Source organism: Alexandromys fortis, unplaced genomic scaffold (genome assembly GCF_014885135.2).
Source record: "Alexandromys fortis isolate MF-2015 unplaced genomic scaffold, M_Fortis_MF-2015_v1.1 scaffold_15, whole genome shotgun sequence".
Classification (NCBI taxonomy): domain Eukaryota; kingdom Metazoa; phylum Chordata; class Mammalia; order Rodentia; family Cricetidae; genus Alexandromys; species Alexandromys fortis.
The window spans coordinates 16,633,769-16,653,974 of NW_026067911.1; the positions used below are offsets into that span (position 1 = coordinate 16,633,769).

At 45.4% G+C, this 20,206-nt stretch overlaps 1 long non-coding RNA gene across 1 annotated transcript; it reads right to left on the reverse strand.

Moving 5' to 3' along the window:
* Positions 1-7,062: 7,062 nt before the first annotated feature.
* Positions 7,063-17,075, reverse strand: LOC126499236 (uncharacterized). The gene is made up of 3 exons (XR_007591028.1): positions 16,433-17,075; positions 8,825-9,046; positions 7,063-7,351 (listed from the first exon to the last, which is right to left on the reverse strand). It is a non-coding gene; the product is annotated as an uncharacterized lncRNA (long non-coding RNA).
* Between the last annotated feature and the right edge of the window lie 3,131 nt (positions 17,076-20,206).

Genomic DNA, 20,206 nt, shown 5'->3' on the forward strand with positions numbered 1-20,206 from the left:
GATGTACTCACTCATATTTGGTTTCTAGCCATAAACAAAGGACATTGAGCCTATAATTCGTGATCTTAGAGAAGCTAAATAAGAATGAGAATGATCTTAAACTCCCAATCCTCCTGCCTCTAACTAACCTACTGCTGGAATTTCAGTCATACGCCACCATGCCCAACTCAACTTCCTACACAAAACAAAACAATGAATATAAATAAATCCACAGGTAGGAAAATGCAAAGGACTTCATCCCAGAAGCACCCAAGTCCCTGCTGTTGCCTCAAGACCTAAGAGTCCTAAGGCCTGAGACTTGGGGACTGCTGAAGGTGCCTAAGACATGGGAACTCCTGGTGGGGAGGAGACAGGATCAGAGAGGAAAGACTAGAGATCCTAGCTGAGTTAGGGCCAGGGCAGAGTCGAGTTTGAACCGACTAGAGTTCACTAGAATTGCTTACCCCTATCATCCCAGCATTCAGGAGGCTGAGGAAGAGGATCAAGAATTTGAGCCAGCGCCCAGAGGTAGTGGCATATTTCTTTAATCCCAGTGCTATGGGATAACCCTTCTGTACGCTGTGAAAATATGTTGCTCTTATTGGTTGATAATAAAAGTTGCCTTGCAATGAAAGGAGACAGAGACAAAGACCCACATTGGAGCACCGGACTGAAATCTCAAGGTCCAAATCAGGAGAAGAAGGAGAGAGAGCACGAGCAAGGAACCGCGAGAAATGCACCCACACACTGAAACAATGGGGATGTTCTATCGGGAACTCACCAAGGCCAGCTGGCCTGGGTCTGAAAAAGCATGGGATAAAACCAGACTTGCTGAACATAGCGGACAATGAGGACTACTGAGAACTCAAGAACAATGGCAATGGGTTTTTGATCCTACTGCATGAACTGGCTTTGTGGGAGCTTAGGCAGTTTGGATGCTCACCTTACTAGACCTGGATGGAGGTGGGTGGTCCTTGGACTTCCCACAGGGCAGGGAACCCTGATGGCTCTTTGGGCTGATGAGGGAGGGGAACTTGATTGGGGGAGGGAGAGGGATATGGGAGGCAGTGGCGGGGAAGAGACAGAAATCTTTAATAAATAAATAAATTAAAAAATAAAAAAAAGTTGCCTTGGCCTATAGCAATAAAGAACATTGCTAGGCGGGAAATACAAGTAGAGATGCAGGGAGGAAGAAGGACAGAATTAGGGAGATGGTGGATGTATTAGAGCACAGGTAATGTCTCTAATACAAGACACTGGGCAAAACACAGGTTAATAGAAATGGGTTCATTTAAAAGTAAGAGCTAGTTAGTAATAAGCCTGAGTTATTCAGCCAAGCATTTTATAATTGATATTAAGAGTCTGGGTGATTATCTAAAAGTGGCTGCAGGAAAGGGTGGGAAAGAGAAACCTCCATTTACACCCAACACTTAGGAGGCAGAGAAACCCTGTCTCAAAAAAAAAAAAAAAAGAATTTGAGCCAACCTGAGCTACATAGCCAGACCCTGTCTCAGAAAAGAAGAAAGGAAAAAGAAAAGAAAAGAAAAGAAAAGAAAAGAAAAGAAAAGAAAAGAAAAGAAACCAGTAAGATGGCAAGATGGCTCATCCCCTGGGTAATGGCACTAGCTGCTAAACTTGACAATCTGAGTTTGATCCCCTGGACCCATGTAGTGGAAGGGGAGAACAGTCTCCCACAAGATGTCTTCTGACCTCCACACATACGCTGTGGCAAGGGCACACACATCGTGAAGAAATGTGTCCCCATTCACTTCTATGCTGCTGTAATAAAAGATTATGGCCAAAGCCAGCTTTGGAAGGAGAGAGTGTATTTAGCTTCTGTGTTCTCATCACCACCTCTGACTGGGGGAAGCCCGGGCAAGAACAGGAGCAGGAGCAGAGGCAGGGACCACCAGGAAAGCTCCTTTGCTCAGCCCATTTTCACACAAGGGGCAGGACCCTCCTGCAGCTGTCAAATCTAGGGAATGTCACCACATACTTGCTTACAGAGCAAAGGGACCTCCTCAATTGGGGCTCTCTCTATTCAGACTATAGCTTTCTTCAAAGTGACATAAAACTAACCAGTACAAAATGCAATTTAAAAAAAAATTTAGGGGCTGGAGAGATGGCTCAGTGGTTAAGAGCATTGCCTGCTCTTCCAAAGGTCCTGAGTTCAATTCCCAGCAACCACATGGTGGCTCACAACCATCTGTAATGAGATCTGGCACCCTCTTTCTGGCCTGCAGGCATACAAACAGACAGAATACTGTATACTAAATAAATAAATAAATTTTTAAAAAAAAATTTAAGCTAAAATAAACAAAACCTGATATCTTGGCTGGTCAACAGTAGTGAGTTACCCCAACTGCAGTACTGAGTGTGCTAGAGACAGGGCTCCATTCTCACCCCTCACTAGCACTTGGCTTAATCCTTTCAAAGCACATATACCTGCACATTTATTCTTGCTTTTATCATAATTTAAAAACTGCGAAAATCAACACCACCTAGCAGCAACTCAGTGTTTGCAACACCAGGATGTTAAGATCCTCGAGTGTGGCTCTCAGCACAGTGCTCTGCTTCTACACTAACTCATAGGCTCAGCTTCCCCGCCCCCACCACCGCTCCCCCTGCTCCCCCACCCGACCCCACTCCTGCCCGCCCCTCCCCCCAGCTCCTGTAGAACCAGGTAGAACTCACAGATTTTCTTTAGGACTTAAGTAAAAAGAAACCACTCCACATTCACACCCCTCTAAGGATGAATTTGGAGTAACCTGTCACATACCAAAACCAAGAATTTTAAAAATCAAATTCAAGATACATGTTAGAAGCCGTAACGGCAGAATTTACCACAGTAATCACAGGCACGCTGTGGCAAAATGATTAAACAGGAAACATAACATGGTGTAGCCTAATAATTGAATGTTATAACGTTTCTCTTCTGACTTAAAAAGTGGAATGAGGCCGGCGGTGGTGGCGCATGCCTTTAATGCCAGCACTCGAGAGGCAGAGAGAGGAGGATCTCTGTGAGTTTGAGGCCATACCGGCCTATAGAGCAAGTTCCAGGACAGCTAGGGCTGTTACACAGAGAAACCCTGTCTCAAAAAAATAAAATAAAAATAAAAAGTGTAATGAGGGCTGGAGAGATGGCTCAGAGGTTAAGAGCATTGACTGATCTTCCAGAGGTCCTGAGTTCAATTCCCAGTAAGCACTTGGAGGCTCACAACCGTCTATAACGAGACTGGGTGCCTTCTTCTGGCAAGTAGGAGCACATGCAGGAAGAACACTGTATACATAATAAATAAATAAATCTTTTTTTTAGTGGAATGAGTGTGGACCAGATGGCTCAGTGGGTAAAGATTCTGCCCCCCAGTCCTGACTACCTGAGTTTGACCCCTGGAACTCACACTGTGAAAGTGAGAATCGATTCCTGCAAACTGTCCTCTGGCCTCCACATAAATGCCACAACAAAAAAATAAATAAACAAACGTAATTTTTTTTTAGACAGGGTTTCTCTGTATAACAGCTCTGACTGTCCTGGAACTCACTTTGTAGGCCAAACTGGCCTCAAACTCATAGAGCTCCCCCTACCTCTGTCTCCCGAGTGCTGGGATTAAATTCGAGTGCCACAACCACCCAGCAATTTTAATTGTTTTAATAAACCATTTTTTTTTTAGCAGAATGAGAGAAGGAATCCAAATATACAAGAGAGGAAATGGTGAGACAGAAGAGCAAAGGCCACTCTGGAAGTGAACGGTGATAAGGATGATTTAAGATTATCAGGAGGGTTGGAGAGATGGCTCATGGTTAAGAGCACTGACTGCTCTTCCAGAGGATCAAGGTTCAAGTCCCAGCACCCACATGGTAGCTCACAACTGTCACGCCAGGATCCAACACCCTCACACAGACATACGTATAGACAAAACCCCAATGCTGTGGATTACACTCATTGTGAATAAAACCCTGATTGGCTGGTAGCCAGACAAAAAGTATTTATGTGAGACCATTTGAATGAGAATGCTGGGGGAAAGAGAGCAGAGTCAGAAGAGACAGCAGCCAGCTACCCAGGAAGCAAGATATACCAGAAGACAGGTAAAGCCATGTGCCTCAGGGCAATACATAGATTAACAGAAATAGGTAAATTTAAATGTAATAGTTAGCCAGTAACAACCCTCATGTATAGTCAAACATTTACAATTAATAAAAAACTCTGTGTGGTAATTTGGAAGTGGCCCCCTAAAACTCCGCCTACACACCAATAAAATAAAAATAAATTAATTAAAAAAAAAAGACTGTCAGGCATTACAAATTACCTCACCTTCTCTGGCAGAGAGCCCTGATTTACATAGTATCCTTTTGAAAACCAGGTAGAATTCTGAAGAGGATAAAGGGGCCTAGTGTTCAGCCATGGTGATCTCAATCACCTTTGGTTTCTGTTTTGTTTGTATCCTATGATTTCAAACACAGAGCTGCACGGTCAAAGAGACTGATTGCGTGTGCCCAAAATTCACATGCTGCACACCTTACCTGCGTCATGGCTGCATTCACATAGCATGAGAAACCCTGTAAAACCTTGCCACACACAGAGGGAGAGAGAGGAAGAGAAGGAGACCTCTTCCAGATGTTGCAAGGAAAGGCCATCAGTGAGCCAGAAAAAGGGTCCTCACCAGAGACAGAATCATACGGAAGCTTCATCTTATATTTTAGATTCCGATAATACGTAATATTTTTTTGCTATTTAAGCCACCCAGTTTGTGGCATTTTGTTACGGCAGAACTCAAGGAGATGCTGCTTGTCACTGAAGCTAAGACGGCATCATTCACCACCCAGCTCATTATTTTATAAATCACAGAGCACTGAAATTAAATAATACGTCACTGAGGACTGGGGACATCGTTCATCTGGTGCAGCGCTTGCTTGGCATACAGAGAGCTGAGTTCCAGCCCCAGAGCGGCATACACTAGGCATGGATTACACTGTAATCTCGGCACTCGGGGAAATACACACAGAAGGAACAGAAGTTCAGGGTCGTGCTCAGCTATGTAGTAAGTTCAAGCCCAGTGCAGGTCACATGAGAGTCTTTCTCAAAAAAAAAAAAAATGGAAAAAAAAAGTCACTAGTCAGAGCTAATCAGAGATCTTTAAATGTGCTAATGTATATCTAGAGAGATGGTTCAGCCGTTAAGAGCACTGTTGCCCTTGCAGTAGACCTGAATTTTGTTACAACACCCACATGATGGTTCACAGTCATCTATAACTTCAGTTCTGGGGCAGCTTCTGACCTCCCTAGGCTCCAGGTATGCACGTGGTGTACAGTCACACATACGGGCAAAACACTCGTACACATAAAATAAATCTTCTTACAGAATGGTAAACATCCTTGGAAACATAGCGTCATTAGACCAGGGAATGGATTTAGACGGTCCACAGCCAGGTGCGAAACCTCCTGGGTGAACACCCAGCTATTCCATGGAACTAGTCAGGCTTCATTGCCACCGTCACCAGCCACCAAACCCTGAAGCATATCAGAAAGCCTGTGGCTGCCCCAGCAGAACCAATACCCACCGCCTTGACAAAACAGCCCTTCAACGAAAGGAATCCAAAGTCTCTACCAGAAGCCAGAGAGTAAGGACATTTAATGATGCCTTGCTATGAAGAAAAAGGCTCACTGTGCTGGGGAAACAGGATGTTTGATTATTCTTGTTGGAACCTAAGAACCCTAGTTGTGAGGGGACATGGAAAATATTGCTAGTGGACTGTCTTCCCTTAGAGTAAAGGTGGGCTAGAAGGGCCCCAGCGAAGTCAGTGTGCAGGACCTGCCTCCACAGTAGAGGGTGAGTCACAGTCTTTTCCCAATGGCCCTGGAGAAAACAGTGGCTTCCCCAGTGGGAACTTTTAGACAAAAAGAAAAGTTACCAAATGTCTGTAATACATCTCAAAACCAATCAGAGTTCTCAGCGTATCCCAGGTTTGTTTGTTTTTTTTTTTTCTTTTTTTTCCCCCTTTTTTGAGACAGGGTTTCTCTGTAGCTTTTGAAGCTATCCTGGAACTAGCTCTTGTAGACCAGGCTGGCCTCAAACTCACAGAGATCCTCCTGCCTCTGTCTCCCGAGTGCTGGGATTAAAGGCATGCGCCAACACTGCCAGGCTCTAGGTTCTTAATGAACAGGAAAGTCCTTAGGTAAATACTTTTTCAACAAGGTTTTCAGATCCTATGATAATTTTTGCCACAAACACAAATGCCTCTGTGTGAAGTGGATACTCTTTGGAGAGGCGGGGAGGGGGAGGTAGAAGCCTGGTTATAAGAAGTGGGTGAAGGCAGCCTGGCGATGGTGGCGTAAGCCTTTAATCCCAGCACTCGGGAGGCAGAGGCAGGCGGATCTCTGTGAGTTCGAGACCAGCCTGGTCTACAGAGCGAGTTCCAGGACAGGCTCCAAAGCCACAGAGAAACCCTGTCTCAAAAAACCAAAAAAAAAAAAAAAAAAAAAAAAAAAAAAAAAAGTGGGTGAAGGCAAATCAGTCTAGCCTCAGCTACAGAGTGAGCTCAAGGCCAGCCCTAGCTTCATAGTGAGCTCCTATCTCCAAAAAAAAAAAAAAAAAAGAAAAAGGAAAGGCCCCACAAACTTGCCCACAGGACAATCTAATGGAGGTATTCCTCAATTGAGATGTTAGTTAGTAAGATAAGTACTAGGTTAATTACTTTCTTTCCTTCTTCCCAGGCAGCTCCAGTTTGTATCAGGCTGACAAAAGCTAATCCTGCCACTGTCCCTAAGAAGAGTCTCCAAAGCTTCTGCCTACCCAAAAGCACATCAGAGGACCCCACTCACATCCTGTTAGTGCCTCCAGAAGATGTGGAAAAGTCAGGCATAATGGTCTACAGAGTGAGTTCCAGGGCAGCCAGAGATATGTAGTGAGACCCTGTCTCAGAAAACAGAGAGAGAGAGAGAGAGAGAGAGAGAGAGAGAGAGAGAGAGAGAGAGCTTCATCTGTTGAAAATGTCATCATGAAGTCCATTCTTTTGTGTACTAGGTTTAATAAATGAATAATAAAAAATAAATTTATTTGTTTAATAATAAAACAGCCCTTCTCGAACATTTTAGAAAAGATAAATGAAGCATCAGTGTTACAAAGCCAGTATTGACCTCTGGCACACAACGTGCCTAGTCCTGTAGGTACACAGTGGAGCCAGCTGGGAGGGAAGCCCTGAGTGGAGGCCTTCATCATCCGCCATTCTTCATGCTGTCTTCCCTGGCCAGGGCTGGAGAGACGGCTCAGTGGTTAAGAGCACTGCCTGCTCTTCCAAAGGTCCTGAGTTCAATTCCCGGCAACCACATGGTGGCTCACAACCATCTGTAATGGGGTCTGGTGCCCTCTTCTGGCCTGCAGACATACACACACACAGAATATTGTATAGATAATAAATAAAAATAAATAAATAAATAAATAAAAAAGAAAGACTGGAGGGACAATTTGCCTCATTCCACACTTGGAGACACAGAGAAAGGAGTAACTCTTCAGAGCCTTGCTCAAAGTTAAATCCCAAAAAAACGCTGGTCCCAGAAGAGAGCCCACGGCAAGAAGAGACGTGAAGATGCAAATTCAAGGCCAGGAGGTTCCTGGCTCTGTCCTCCAGGATGAGCTCATGCCCTTCTGCTTTCCCAGGGGTGAGTCAACAACTCCCCACACAGGTAAGAAGAAACATCAGAACCCACCGCTCACCAAGACTGAAAATGAAAGCCAGACGTGGTGGTTCACACCTATAATTGCAGTACCTGGGTTGCTCAGGGAAAAGGATTCTGAGTTTGGGACTAGCCTGGGCTACATAGTAATACCCTGTATCAACAGGAAACAAGAAGTGATGGGGGAGAGGCGGGGAGAAGTAGAGAAAGACAGAGACAGAATAAACATGCAGAGATACAAGGGTAGAGATGGCTCAGTGGTTAAGAGCACTTGCTGCTCTTGCAGGGGACCCAAGTTTGGTTCCCAGCAACCACATAGCAGGGAACCACTGTCTATAACTCCGGCTTGAGGGGATCTGAAACCCTCTTCTGGTCTCCTCAGGCACTAGGCACACACATGGTATGCAATCATACATGTAGACAAAAAATCACGCACATAAAATAAATTTTTTCTTTAACTAAAAAAAATCGTTTTCATATAAAATAAATTCAGGGTCTGGAGAAACTGCTCATGAGCACTGATCTTGCAGAGAACCCAGGTCCTGTTCCCAGCACCCATGCCAGGTGGCCCACAGATCTCTACGACTCTAACGTACAGTCTGCTTAACATCTAGATCAGGGCATCTGACGCCGTCTAGACGCCTCGTGCACCCGCACTCATGCACACATGCACACACAGTTTAAAAATAAATAAATAAAATTCAGGAATAAGCACACTAGGTTAGGATAGGGTTTCCACCCGTTGTCAGGGGCCAGGACTCCTTCCGCTCAGTCATGCTAGTGGTTGCTCATCCTCATGGCCCAAGGTGGACAAGGAGTCTGACCATTATCACTGTATCTATCTCAGAAGAGCTAGGGAAAAAGAATACTTCCAGAGGGCTGCCTACACCCTATTTACGTCTCGATGGCCAAAATTAGTCATCTATTTGCCCCCAAACGATAATAAGAATGTCTCCTCTCAGTTGGGTGACAACATGTCTAGCCAATGAGCAGGAAGAGAACGAAATGTGGGCGGCACTAGACGATCTCCGCCAGAGATCATCATCACGCCTGGGAACGGCAAACGCCTGCCCTGGACGCCTCCTAGGCAACCGCGTGAGTCACCCACCTGATGACTCACTCCCGCCCCCAAGCTTGTCAGCGCCACTGAGCTCCCAGGCGTCAGGCAACTTACAGACTGCTAAAATAGTCTCCGGCTCTAAATGGTGCGCTCTTGAACGCGACGTCTACTTAGCATTTAGCGCGCTAAGTGTCCAAATTACACGTTTCACGCAGAAATTACTGTTTCCGTCAAGCACTAAAGGTAAATGCACTCAAACATCCACCATAACTCCAGAAAGATTATTTCTGGCTCGTGGAGGGCAGAACAATCTTCTTGGCGTTTTTCCGTTCTTTTCTGTGGGTGAGATAGATTCCTTCAGTGTGTACACAGTGCTTCTGAGAAAACAATGACTGCAGGAGTTGAACTCAGCCACAACCCACAGGCACTGAGGGGAGAGGTAATTAGGAGATCTAATTGCTGTCTGTCTGTCTATCATCTGTCTTTACTTAGTGGAACACGGCTTCATTTTGCGGTCTGGTTTGGCCTTACCTCACAGCCATATTTCTCTGCCTTACACTGGGGATCGCAGACATCCATGAGAACCCTCAGCAAAGAAATTGTTTATGTGTTTGTTATCCAGAGGAGGGGTCTGTTTTTGTTGCCGTGGTAATTGTTATTGTTTGGGAGGCTGTAGTCTATAGTGGCCCGATATCATGTATTCTATGTTGTCCTGAAACCCAGGGCCGTCCTCCTTCCTCAGCTCCCGAAAAGCTGGGGATGACAGCGCGTACCATCACAGACAGCTTCAGAAATAACGTTTCACCCTCGCTCTGCTCCGCTTCCTTCAGGCCACGGTCTTTGGGTTAAATAACGGTATAAAAATTACATCATGACCTTTTTTTTTTTTTTAACATTTCCAAACTATGCTTTGTAGTTTGCCCGGAATCCAAAAATAAACGTAACCCACAAACAGCTTTAAGAATAGCCATCGAGTTCCGATCTGCTGCTGCAGTTCTGAGTCAGAGGAAGGAGGAAATTCAACAAGTGAGACTTGTTAAGAGAACGGAATGCTTCTCTTCCCCGAAATCCTGCGAAGGAATTCCCCCTCCCTGCATTTTTGACCTGGTCATCTTCTGGGGAATTCTCTGCAGCTGGAAATGAGCCTGGAAGACTGGGAACAGCTGGCATCCTAGGTGCTGATATCCGCAGTCACCAGCACCACCCAGTCCCCAACTGGTTCACCGGGGCTCTCAGATCAACAAGCGTCACGACAAGCATCACGAGGCCCTGGCTCCCATTTCCAAAGGGAATGTGCTAGTCACCTCACTACACTACACTGCTTTGTCTACAAAAAGGATGTTTACTGAAAAACAATTATTCTTGATTTTTTTTCTTTTCCTTTTTGCTGTTCCTAACCTACAACCAAAAGGCTGACAATCAATTTAAACATACCTTGTTTAAATTGCTTTTTTAAATTTGCTGAGAAAATACTCCAAGACACATGTATAAAACTATAGCCGGGTGTGGTGGCGCATGCCTTTAATGTTGTCACTCGGGAGGCAGAGGCAGGCGGATCTCTGTGAGTTTGAGGTCAGCCTGGTCTACGGAGTGAGTTCCAGAGCAATCAGGACTGCTAAACAGAAAAACCCTGTCTTGGGGGGGGCGGGTAATAATAGGGTGTAGAGATAGCTCAGTGGTTAAAGCACATACTGTTGTTCCTCTAGAGGACCCGAGTTTAGTTGCCAGCACCCATAATAGGTACCCCACAACAGCCTATAACTCCAGATCTACAGAATCCGACAACTCTGGCTTCCATGCACTCTTTTTTTTTGGGGGGGGGGGGGTTTAGACAGGGTTTCTCTGTAGCTTTGGAGCCTGTCCTGGAACTCCCTTTGTAGACCAGGCTGGTCTCGAACTCACAGAGACCCGCCTGCCTCTGCCTCCCGAGTGCTGGGATTAAAGGCATGCGCCACCACCACCCTGCGCTTCCGTGCACTCTTGTGCTCATATTTAAAATCAGCAAATAAATCTTTAAAATGAAATAATAGCATCTCCACACACAAAGCCTGGCTTGGTTTTGTTTCCTGAAATCTAATATGCTTAGACGAGACAGAAGGCTCAGTTACTTTTCTCAGAAAAAATAAACACATCGCTAATAATCAGGTCTGCACTAGACTCTAATCCAAACCCAGCCTGTAATATGTGTGTGTACCATGTGCATGCCTGGTACCCACAGGGATCAAAAGAGGGTATCCAATCCCCCGGAAGTAGAGTTACAGGTGGTTGTGAGTCACCACATAGGTGCTGGGAACTGAACCTGCGTCTTCTGCGAGAGCAGCAAGTGCTCTAAACCTCAGCCATCTCTCCAGCCCCTTCTTTTCTCTTTTTAAGTTTATTTTTAACGTGTATGTGTCTGTGGGTATATGCCACATGTGTGCAGGTGCTTGAGGAGGCCAGAAGAAGGCGGCAAATTCCCTGGAGTTGGGGCGACAGGTGTTGGTGAGCCACCCAATGCGGGTGCTTGTCTTCTGAAAGAGCAAGCAGAGCTCCTAACCACCAAGCTGTCTTTCTGGCTCCACCATTGTCAAGGGTACAGTTAAATAATGTTAGGTATAGCCACATTGCTGCACACTTTTACCATCCACTTCCAACTTTCCGCCTTGCCTAACTGATAACATACCCCATATACATTAATCACTAACTGTGATTAATCATTTCCCTTCCCTAAGCTCTGGAAACCACCATTCTGTCCCACCTACTCCCTCTGCCTCTGACCTCCCTAGGTCCCTCTCTATTGAGTGGGACCATGTAGAATCTGTCCTTCCGGAACGGTTAATCCCCAGGGTTCATCCGTGTTGTCACGCACGTTGGAATTGCTTTCGTCTTTAGTTAAATCCCTCAGTCTGTTTTTGTCACCTCCACTTGTCAATTTGCCCTCTGGTAGTTTCCTTGCACTGTCTGGGGAGTGTGAATGCCTGTGGGAGAGAGAACTTTCGGTAGTCAGTCCTCTCTCCTCCACGTGGCTCCTCCACGTCGCCAGACTTGTCAACCAGCCCCTTCACATCTGAGCTCTCTCCAGCCCTGTAAGTATTTCCTTTAGATCTAAAGTAAATGCACCTCACTGGGATTGTTGGCACACACCCTTAATCCTAACACTGGGGAGACAGAGGCCGGCGAATGTCTGTGGGTTCAAGGCCAGCCTGGTCGACATATTTTGTGGGATGTTCTGTAGGGGTCTCTCACCAGGAAAGTCTATGAGAGGGTCAGCTCGGTGTGGCATTCTAAAGGGACAGTCATTTAACTGTGAACTTGTGAAGAGCACCCCAGAACAGACACCACAGCCCACACTTCCTTTTTTTTTTTTTTTTTTTTTTTTTTTTTTTTTTTTTTGGTTTTTCGAGACAGGGTTTCTCTGTAGCTTTGGAGCCTGTCCTGGAACTAGCTCTTGTAGACCAGGCTGGTCTCGAACTCACAGAGATCCGCCTGCCTCTGCCTCCCGAGTGCTGGGATTAAAGGCATGCACCACCACTGCCCGGCTTTTTTTTTTTTTCACACTTCCTTTGTGTCTTTCTCTGTTCTGGAATTTTTTTTTTTTTTAAGATTTATTTATTAGATATACAATATTCTGTCTGCATGTATCCCTGTGGGCCAGAAGAGGGCACCAGACCTCATTACAGATGGTTGTGAGCCACCATGTGGCTGCCGGGAATTGAACTCAGGACCTCTGGAAGAGCAGCCAGCGCTCCCATCCTCTGAGCCATCTCTCCAGCCCCTGTTCTGGAATTCTTTAAGTGGTCCATATGTGTGTGGTGAAAGACATCATTCCCTTTCACTTTTCAATTGCTCTTAGCATCTTCTGTGAAGTTCTCCAGCTCAGGAAGAGAGAACCATGAATGAGCAAGCTTGGATGACTTCCCATTCCGAAGCGAACAGAGCCACGGATTCAGTTACACTGCAGGGCCTTTGTGTGACAGAGGAATGAGGGAAGTCTTAGCTGAGCCCATTAAAGGAAGCCAAGGGAAACCCCCAGCCCAGAGCTGATCCCATTTAATCCATGCATTGAAAAATCCTAGCACTCGGGAGACAGAGGCAGTGGATCTCTGAGCTCCAGGACAGCCTGGTCTACAGAGAGAGTTCCAGGACAGCCAGGGCTAAACACAGAAATCTATCACAAAAAAACAAAAAGAAAACAAAATAAAAACAGATATTAAATAGTTTAAGATTATCCTCAGCTACATACTGAATGTGAGGACCAGCCTGGCCTACATGCAACCCTGTCTCAAAAATATATATATATATATATTCCCTGTGAGAAATTGAGAACCCCTAAAGGCCATCAAGCTGGGGGTACCATCTGCACTTTGGGGGTGGGAGGAGACAGGGTCTCTCTATGTAGTCCTGGCTGTGCTGAAACTCTTTGTAGACCAGGCTAGCCTCAAACTCCCAGAGATCCACCTGAGTGCTGGGATTAAAGGGGTGTGCCAATGTGTCCAGCACCATGTAAATGTCATCCCTTCTCTAAGCCAGCAGTGTGCAGGGTGGGTAAGAATGAGAAGAAACAGAAGAAAAAGAAAGGGTAGAACAGGAAGATCCCTACCCTTCGGTGAGTCTTTGTCCTAAGGAATGGTTTCCTTCTATCCACAGAAAGGAGGTCAGAGGACCTGGTTAAATTCAATTAAGAAAAAGATCTACACTTCTTCACTTTGGCACGTTCAAGCTAGTAGAGCCGTGTGTGTGTGTGTGTGTGTGTGTGTGTGTGTGTGTGTGTGTGTGAGAGAGAGAGAGAGAGACAGAGAGAGAGACAGAGACAGAGAGAGACAGAGACAGACTGCTTTGGTTTCGGGGTGAACAATTACTATTTAGTTACTATTAGTCCTCAAGTTCTCCATCCTTCTGCCTCCACCTCACCAAGCTGGTACTGCAGGAGGAGCAGAACTTCCCTTCTCTGCTTCCTAAATATTCTATACTGAAATGTTTTTCTTTCAGTAACTGGACACAGTATCTTGAGAAAGAAAGCATCCTGCGGCTTCTTATCACTAGCTCTTTTCCTGTATTTTTTTTTTTTTCATTTGCTTGCACGGTTCAGGAGAGAAGCAAAAGATAGGAATCCTTCAAAGTGGCTAGGAAGAAACAGAGCTCAGCGGTGGGGTGCTTCCCTACAGGTGCCAAACCCAGCATCACAGGAGAAAAGGAGGGGGTGGGGAGCCGGGAAAGGAAGAGGCAAAAGAAGCTGACCAAGCCTCCAGCACAGAAGCCACAACCGTGGGTGGACTGGTTCCCTTTCTGGCGCAGGATAAAACACTGTAACAGTAAATGCTCACGGCACAAGCTTAGCAACCTGAGTCCCGTCACCAGGACCCAGGGAGTCAAGAGAGAACTGACTCCCACGGTTGTCCTCTGCTGGTGTGCTTGTGGGTGAGCACACGCCCACCCTAAAACACTGGTTTAGAAGTATCTGCCTTAGTGGTTCCCCTCCTTCTCCCCCCCCCCTTTAGTTCTGTCATCCTAAACAGCTACTAATCTGTTTCCTGTCTCTGTGGGTTCACTGATTCGAGACAAACCATTTCAATAGAATTATATAATATGTGACTTTTGTGTCTAGCTTCTTCCACGTAGCATAATGTTTTCGATGCTCATTCATATTATACCACCTAACGGTTCTTTGTGGCCAGCTTAAGAGTGTTCTGTCGTAAGGACAAAGCACATCTTCCATTCACTCACAGACATTTGAGTTTTTCTATTCTTGAGCTATTATGAATAATTTTTCTGTTTATGTCCTTGTATACATTTTTGGTGGATGTTTTGTTTCTCATGAGTATTTGGCTAGGGGTAGAATTACTAGGTCATGTATATTAGGTTTTTATAGTTGTATTTTTAACAGTATTATGTGGGCTGGGTGCAGATAAGCCGTGAATGCAGCATCAGAGGAGCTCAGAAGAGGTCATCAGATCCCCCTGGAACTGCAGCTGTAGGCAGTTGTAAACTGCTGGACATGGGTGCTGGAACTAAACCAGGGTCCTCTACGAGAGCAGTACATGCTCTAAACCATTGAGCCATCTCTTCAGTCCCTCACTGTAGGTTAAATGAGACTCCACTGTTCTGCCCTATTCCTTGGTCCACTCTCTAATGACTGCTTGTGTGGTCATTCCTGAAGCCAGTTAATTCCTCACCCAGTGAGGTCTGCATTCCGTACAACCAGTGGAGCTTCCACCCTAAATTAACTCAGCTTCTCGTGGGGTTCTGAATGCCCAAAGGAAAGCAGCTGACGTGTCCACGCCATCTGCCCAGGTTTGGTCACAGGAAAAACAGGTTTGGTCACAGAGAAAGCAGCCGCGTTCCACAGTGAGGGAGACCTCATGCCTCCCATAATTCCAACACAAAAGGAAGCAAATGTCAGATCACCCTCCCTCCTGTCTCTAAGGAAGGGAATTTGACCTAAACTCTCTCCCCCTGTAAAGGAGACGAAGTCATGTTTTTCTTAGACACGGTCCATGCTGCTACAGGACTCCAAACACAGCCAGGGGTGACTTTGACTTCTGATTCCCTTGCTTGCTTTGCCAAGTGCTGGGATTCAACCCTGGGTTGAATATGCATGCTAGGCAAGGACGCTAACAACTGAGTTACATCCTTAGCTCCCAGAAAGGATTTTTTTAAGAAGGGAAATCAGAATCTCAGAACTGGCAATTCAGAGCTTAGTAAGTATGTGTAAAGTTAGATCTATGTACAGAACGGCTCTTATTCACAGTTTATGAGAAAACACTGAGCAATGGCAGTCAGAAAGGAAGGCCTCAACACCTTCCAGCCAGAGGTCAAGGTGGCACTGTTGGAAAGAAAGCAAACAAAAATTCTTAACGCAGTCAGTACTGAGGTAAGAATGAGTTATGAACAACCTGACCCTTGTATGGGCAGATCCCAGAACACCACCTCCTCTAGCAGCCAATGTAGTCAGGCCAAAGTCACATACGGTGCTAAGAGCTCTAGGCCGGACAGAACCAAGTGACCTCCGGTCGATAGTAAACCGTCAATGTGTAGTCAAGCAATAGCGAATGATTGACCCGTACACTTGCCAACAGAGAGTGAGATTTATATCTCAATACTGTTCTAGCAATATTTCACCAACTCTGCCAGCCCTGTGTGATTAGAAATAGATCCAGCTAGGAGAAATAGCCCACTCCCGGGATCCTTAGATGTAGGGGAAATAGGGCATCGGGGAAACAGACACACCTAGAGAGAAGTGTTATGAAGCTTGAGCGAGAGAGAAATTAATGTTCCAGTGTTATAGAACAAAGTACTCTGAGGTTCGACAGACAATGGCCCGTCTCCCTCACTGGAAGCTTGTAACCTACAAAAAAAAAATCATAAGCAACAACAAGGACCTTGACATCAGAAGCTGGCCAACAATATTCCACAGAAATCATCGAAAGTGCTATTTTAGGGTTGAGGTGTGGCTCAGGAGAGGGCTAGGCTAGCATGCGCAAAGCCCTGGGTTCCATTCCCAGCATAAATAAGCAGGTGTGGTTGTGCACCCCGTAAGCCCAGCTCTCAAGAAGTAGAAGCAAGGGATCAGAAATCCAAGGTCACCCTCAGCTATGGAGAAGCCTGAGGCCAATATTGGCTACATAAGGTCCTGTCTCAAAAAAAGAAAAAAAAAATGGGGGGGGGGGGGCAAGGCAGGAGGGATGGACACAGATGTGGGGTTTCATTTCCACGTATGAAACAAATGAAATGTTCTGTCTTTACCTTGGAGAAGATCTGAGGCAATGACTGTGTGACCCCAGATGTCTGCTGGTCACTTTCAAGGGTGACAATCTCATCCACAGCAGGCTGCCTGTGAGTGGCTTTGGGCTTCCCCTTGAAGGGAATTTCAGCTTTGCTGTTGCTTTGCTTTGATCTTGTTTTTCTTTTGCTGGAAACTGAATCTAGAGCCTTGTACGAGCTAAGCATCCATGGTAACTCTGAGCTCCACTTGAAGCCCAAGCGAGTCAGCATTTATTATCTGGTCTCTGATATGCTCAGCAGAAGTCCTGGACATCATGCATCTAGATAGAGCTCTATCTCCCTTCGCCAGAGAAATTTCAAGATTTCTGTTTGGTCCCCATTCTGCTCAGCTGTGGTCCTCAGACCAAGCCCCTGGCATCCTCCCCTCCACAGCCCCCCCTAAGCAATTAGTCTTTCAGTGAACCCGTTATCAAAGCTGCAGGGAGAGCAAATTACCTCCCAGTTCTATAGTTCCCTAATATTGGCACCGTTATGCCCGGGAATAGGCTTCATACCACCTCCTCATTCTGAGTCCTATAATGTGACCATCTAGTTGTCCCCAGCAGGCCCTTTCTTTAGCCAGGTGTTGCCCCTCTCTCCCGTCCTCGTTTCCCCTTACCTCTTGACTAGCCACCTGGACCTTGGCTGAGGTTACTACAGTGCCTCTCCAGGTACTAGAAATCCATGAGTACATAAGTCCAATGGGTAACTGACCTCTGACCTTGTACTTCTGGGTCTCGGTTACATCACTTGAATGTCTCTGTCCTTCATCCTTTCTGCAGGCTAGGACCAAATATTCTGAAGAGAGGGGATGTGTTGGGGCTCTCCAGAGTAACCCACCAAAAGGAGACATCGGGGAGTCTCCAAAGAGATTTGTTGGGAGGCATCAGCTCTCATAACTGGGGAGAGTAAGATGCCCCACAGACAGCTGCCTCCACAATCAGCCCTGTGGTTTCAATCCAAACTTAGAGAGGAGGGTGGAAGGGGAGGGAGGGGAAGGGAGGGCCTGAGAGGGGAAGAGTAAAATCTAACACACAGGAGCATCTAGAATACAAACTCCCTCCTCATCCCTCCTTGGAACACACCCAAGTGGTGCTCACCGCATCCTGGATCAGAAGAGAGCAGGGTTTATAACTCACCGCGGGTGCTACCGGACCATTTTCTGGGTACATGTACCTGCAGAAGAAGTGGTTTTGTGTTCGTTTTTTGGTTTTTTTTGAGACAGGGTTTCTCTGTGTAACCCTGGCTGTCCTGGAACTTACTTCGTAGACCAGACTGACCTCAGACTCAGAGATCTGCCTGCCTCTGCTCCCCCACACCCCCTCCTCTAGCCTGCTGAGAATGAAGTGTGCCACCACTGCCCGGCTATATAATGTTCTGAATGCTGTTTGATTTTTTTTTTTAATTTATTGTGTTGTATACGTTTGTAACATAGATTTTTTTTTATTTATTTGGGAATGAAATAGCATATTGATGTATTTCTTTATCTCCCTATTGTGAGGGAGCCACCAGGGTCTTGTCATTTTATTCATAAGCAGGGAGAACCCAGGCTCATGTAACCTCAGGCACCAGTTTACATAGCAACCAGGATTTATAGGTGGAAATATGGAATTCTCTGTGCACCTTTCATGCATATTATTATGTGCTGTGGCCTGCTACATACATGATTTTTAAGGAAAGTCACTGGTGAAGGGAGCATTATATAATGGTGAGAACTGGCAGCCTCGAGTGGGTGTCTTGCCATAGAAGTCCAGAAGGTCATCTAAGCCACCTCTGCTTGCTCACTGGTGACGTCGGAGTTGTTCTGAAATACCCCCAGTGACCTTTCAAACTGAACTTAGTTCTTGCTCTGACACTTCAGTTCAACATTAATTTTTTGCTAAGTGTCAAATAGTATCAACTAAAGCACTTCCACATAAATGGGTGATGAAAGTTACTGCACTCACTAAAAACTCATCCTAATCATTTGTGTTCATACATAAGTTTTATTCCACATCTAATTTTTTTCAGGCACAATTACTTTAGGACACCTTTCAATTAGCATAATTCAAAAGAGAAAGCTTTAATAAAGACCTTTTCTGCAAACCAACTGGAGTATAAATGAGAAATAATTTTTTGAGAAATAATTTTTAAATGGTATTGGAAAATATGAAAAAAAGAAAATTACCCTTTTTTCTTAAGTAGTATCTGCCCATGTGGTGGGCTTGTCTGGACTACCTATCCTTCTACATCAGCCCCTGGAGTGCTGGGATTACAGGTCTGTGCCGCCATACCAGCTATAGAAATTACATTCTTTTTTTGTTTCATTTTTTGTTTTTTGTTTTTCGAGACAGGGTTTCTCAGTAGCTATGGAGCCTGTCCTAGAACTTGTTCTGTAGACCAGGCTAGCCTTGAACTCACAGAGTTCTGCCTGTTTCTGCCTCCTGAGTGCTGTGATTAAAGACCACCACCACCCAGCAGAAATTACATTCTTTAAACATATTTTATAAACTTTATTATCAAAAACTTGCACTAAAAATATTATACCCAAAATTAACCAAATCTATATATCTATATAATCTATATATCTCAGTGAACTTTAAGCTTCATGTTCAATTTTACACTTTCATTATTTTAATTACATTTTTAAATTTCTATTATTATTGTTTGTAGGTATGATGTATGTGTGGGTGGGTGCACATGCCATGGCACACATGTGCAGGTCACAGGACGACTTTGTGTATGTAGGGGGCTCTCAGTGGCTCTCTCCCACAGTGCTGCGGGCTCTGGGAAGAGACCTTACACACTGAGCCATCTGTCTGGCCGGAGTCAAATATTTATGTTATTAAACAGTATGCGTTTACCAGAATGATGGCGAAAGGACATGGGAGGCTCTGCATTTTTTTAAAGAGTCACTTTTACCAGGCGGACGTGAAGCTGCCACGTGGCGTGTGAGGCTGAGCTGGGTGTTCTTGAGAAAACAGATTGTGCTGAGAGATCTGTTTAAGACAGAGCAGCGGAAAAAGTAACCAAGAAGTCAGCGTGATGACATCCAGGATATCTTGTACCATTTTGAAATTTTTACGGCATACTTTTAGGAACTTTTTAAAATAAAAGGAAATCTTGATCTAGAAAAAAAAATAAGACCATTTGTTATGTTGCAAAATAATGGTTCAGCCAAAAACGAAAGCCTATCAAAGGCACGAGGCCGGAGAGAGCTCTATTCAGCGCTAAAGCGAGCACTCCTCTTTACTACTCTTGCTGTGGGCCTCGGGTTAGTTCCTGCGGCCACATCTGGCGCTCAGAGCTGCCTGTAACTCCAACAGCAGGATCTCCCTTCCTACACTTGTGTGCACCCATACACAAACCCTGTCTTGAAAAACAAAAAAAGAAAGGAGAGGAGAGGAGGGGAGGGGAGGGGAAGGAAGGGGAAGGGAGGGGAGGGGAGAAAGAGGGTACAGAAAATTCAGATAACTGAAGAGTTGTAACAAGATTAAAAAGAACCAGGCAGTGCTGGTGGCGGCGCAGGCCTTTAATCCCAGCTCTTGGGAGGCAGAGGCAGAGGCAGACTGATCTCTGTGAGTTTGAGGCCAGCCTGGTCTACAGAGTGAGTTCCAGGACAGGCTCCAAAGCAACACAGAGAAACCCTGCCTTGGAAAAAAAATATAATTACAAAAAAATAATACTCAAACAATAAGAATACTTCCTTTCTTTTTATCTTCTCTCTCTCTCTCTCTCTCTCTCTCTCTCTCTCTCTCTCTCTCTCTCTCTCTCTCT